Source organism: Gymnoscopelus braueri, assembly GCF_963280865.1.
Source record: "Gymnoscopelus braueri genome assembly, chromosome: 5".
Taxonomy (NCBI): Eukaryota; Metazoa; Chordata; class Actinopteri; order Myctophiformes; family Myctophidae; genus Gymnoscopelus; species Gymnoscopelus braueri.
In genome coordinates, this window is record NC_137606.1 from 18,607,318 (window position 1) to 18,611,650 (window position 4,333).

The following is a 4,333-nucleotide window of genomic DNA, read 5'->3' on the forward strand; positions in this document are numbered from 1 at the left end:
ATCCTCCAAGCCCACTCCCATCTACGACAAATTCACTGATATGCTGTAGATCGGCTATTTTCGGCGAGCGACACCGTGTATGACAGAGTATAGATTCAAAAGTGACACAGATTTGATTAACAATTTAATTGTGTTTTTGCCATTGGACATAGGAACATATGAATACAATTTCTATTTCTGTTTGTTTTTTAACCTTCACAATCACAAATTGCACAGGGTAGATATGAAAAATAACTTGTATATACAAAGACATTATTGACATATTTAATAATTTTATACTTGTAAAAATAGCAGAAATTGCTGATCTAAAGCTTACAATGCGTCACGAAGTGACGCATTGTAAGCTTGTAGATCTGCTATTTCTACGTTTTTTTTATATTTCAAAATGTGTGAACATTTTTCAACATCGAAAAGATTATAATGATTATGCAAAAATAATTGTGATTATCTCAAATAATTGCGATTAGACGATTATTTAATAATTGTGACAGGCCTAATGACAGGTGCATGTGGTCAACAGGACGTAGGCTACTGTTAGCTCTGGTCCATAGCCAGAGATGGGCAGTACTTTAAATAGGCCTACATGTACAGTATTTGAAATACGTATTTGAAATACTTTTTTGTATTTTGGCTGGGATGGAAAACATGAGATGTAATTTGTATCAAGATACTTTCAGATCTAGTATTTTCTGTATTTTGAATACAATATATATAATAATATATTTAAAAAAAACATTTGTTTTCATGTCATTTTATACCCAAATTGACACATTTTAAACATTTACACAGGTTTACACTGTGGAATAAATAAATACAAAACTAGAAAAGTGTGCTCTTCAGAGTGCAGGTCTCCCTCTCCTTTTCTTTTTTACAGGGGAACTAAAACACAGAAGCATTAGATAATTTCTCTATTCTTCCCCCCAATACACACCATTGGCCACACACCCTTTAATGTCACAGTAGCCCAATCGCCCGACATCTTCCTACAAACCAGTGATTGTAATCAAGTATCATTGTTGAATGAATGAAACATATACTGTATGCTACTAAGCCAAGCAACAGCTGCAGCTGATCAAATTGCTAATGGTGTGTGTTAGATTATTAGTGTGCCCTGAGCCATATGAGTATGCCAATAGTGGAAGCCTAGAAAGTAGTCAACATTATTTGCACACCTATATCTAACACACGCATTATAATTGTATTAGCTGCAGCTGCATTACTACAAGGCTAAAGGTCATCGTGTCATGTTTTTGCCCTTGTGTATGCCTCGTTTTTAACCTGAACCAGAAAACTAATCACTAATCAAATAATCTGGCATGCCCCTTCAAGTAACAGCCAGAGGGCTAAGAGCTGTGACATTGAGACAGAGGGCAAAACTTGTCATGAGAATACGAATTAATCTGAATGGACAGTAATTTGATAAACATTAAATTATTGCCAGTCCAGTTTGTTTTTCACAATTCAATTTGGGTCAGGGAAAACGGCAGGATTTGTCCCTTTTTGCCCTTCAGGACAATCCACCAGTGTTTCCAATATTCAGTAGCTCTCATTATTTGGTCCCCTACTTTGCTGTCCCATACATTCCTCTGTCTCACCAAGCATATAAATTATGCTGATAACAACAGCGCTTTTCAAGCTTTTAAATTCTTTCCTCTGGGTAGCGGAGGTCCCAAAATGGTTTTGCAGGCTCTTATTTAGTTCACCCAACAGTTGGTGCTTTAATTGTATTCATTTTATTATTATGGAATAATTCCTTGGATGTTATCAGAAAGGGTTTATTAAGTGGCTCAATTCTTTGAGATTGCAGTTGGTTTCTGAAAAAAAAACACATCCATCTTAAAGCTGCAATCCTGAACTTATTTTAATGAATAAAGTTAACCAATCCATATTGAGCAGTGGTTCTCAAACATTTTCATGCAAGGATCCCCAAATTAATATGTATTTGGGCGCAAACCCTGTGCCAGGGAGCCCATACAAGATTTGTGTTGTTGAAATGTTTTCAAATTTTTCAAATCTTTCAATATTTGTTTGAAAATAGCCGATCTACAAACTCACAGCTGAGCTTGTAGATTGGCTATTTTCAAATAGCTGAAGTATAAAATAGGGTTAAAGTGGGTCAAACTGAATGTGATACCATTATTATTAACTGTTTTAGCTGGGGACTTCCAAAAAGTGAGACTTAAGCCAATGACATGAATCTTACCTTATATTAGGCTGTATTCGATAACGCGGGATTGTAAGCTTATCAAAAAGAACTGACAGCGATGCGTTGCCTGGTAAAGTTCTTTACAAGGCAACAAAAGCGACACCGCCAACAACAAAATATAGGCTAAATTGAGATAAAGCCTGCAGTTTTCTGCTCTCACATGCAAATAGGGAGCGTTTCATGTTGTATACTTCGACGAATGTGAATCTCAACCCTCCCCTCACCTTCCTCACATGTACTGAACGGTCCTGACTCCTGTCATGTCATCACTTCTGAAAATCTAAGTTATTTCATTCCTCAATTTTTATTGGCATTGGCATAGTCTGGGAGACTTCGGCTCAGAGCCTGGACAGCAGGGGCGTGGCCACTGCGTTCTGATTCAAATCAATAGCCAATGAAGAAAAGAGGGCGGGATCCACATGCAGTGGGTGTTGCATGTAGATAGGAGCGACGGGAAGCAATTTCTCCTTGAGAAATTGCGGCCGCCATTGTTGTGTACTGCTGTTTGCCTCTCGTCGGACTGTTTAGACGAGTTGCACAGCTCTCAGACCGGTAAGAGGCATGTCCGCTCACATTCTGAGCGTAAGTTACATCCCGCCCACAAATACAGGGGTTTTGGCCCAGAAATTCCTCGCCCCCCCCCCCCCCCCCCGTTTGTATGCGAGAGCTGGCGAAAACTTCTGGGAACTCAGATTAGCATTGGCAATACAAGGCTTACAAGCATAAACACATCCCTCCCATTCTTTATCACACTACCCATTACACTATCTGTTGATTTTTGGGAGGAGAAAAGTAAACCTGACCATAGAACTTTCTTGTGGTTTGCAAGTATATTTAATGCTTGCGTGTGTGTGCGTGTGTGTGTGTGTGTGTGTGTGTGTGTGTGTGTGTGTGTGTGTGTGTGCGCGCGCACACACACGTGTCAATGGGAATACAAAATATGTAAATGCATGACATGCACAAACCCATCATCATGATCTAATATTTATCCTCTCCCTCTCATCCTCAATCCCCATCTCCTAGCCTGGGTTCAATACCATTTTCGGTTTTCTGATCCGGTCTGGAGCGGAAATATAACTTTACGTCATCAGGAGGCCGGAACACACGACCGGAACCTTCCGGCGCCGTGCACCTCCATAATGATTCCACTAGTTTAAAATATGTTTCGTTTGGTATAATGGTTTTGTTTCTTTTGTTATAATAATCGTTTGGTATGTCCATCTCTTATTCTAACTCGTAATGCGACTAGCGAGACTAAACTAATTGATTTGCATTATTATTATTTTTAACAGAAACAATGCGACGCCAACCAGAACAAACCACCGGAACATGATTGTTTTTTTCCCCTTTTTTATAAACCAGATCACACGGCACAGTTTTAGAAGGAAATACCAGGCCTTCCTCCGCGGTGGAAAGCCTGGTGACGCGAGTTTACTTTCCTCCTTGTCTCTCCCTCCATGTCTTTCTTTCTCACTGACTTTTGCACTCTCTCTGATTTAGGGCAGGTGCACACTGTAGGACTTTTACAGTGGTCGCGGAGTCATCTGATCGTTAAGCATGTCACACTACAGGAGTCTCTTTCTTGAACTCGGCTGTCATATATTGTTGTGGTTTTCACACTATACGATTGATCGCCGACAAGGGATCACACACACTGTAGGATAGTTCACGTCTCACAAAACTGTGCAAGGCTCCCGTGATATATGAGCGAGACCGAGACAGGACGCTATTGTCTCTCTCTCTCTCTCTCAATGAAACAAACAAGTCAATCAGCTTAACCCTTGCATTGTGTTAGAAACCTGCATCCACTTGTGGTGTTAGCGGGTCAAATTTGACCCGTGATTTAACTCCCAGCCCAAAATACTCACAGAATAATTATTTTCATTCATTTCTTTCTCCCACCTCATAGCTGACTTGTAATGCATTCATATCCATGTTAACATTTGTAAAAATATTATGTTGGGTGAGGGTTAGGGTTTCATCTTTCAATGTATGTTGTTTTTAATTGTAAAAAGGTTAAAATGTCCTATAATGAAGACAATGGATAATGATGTTATCTAGCTATAATAGAATAATTAAGAATAATAATTAAAACACACTTCCAAAAAAATAAAAGAATACAAATAC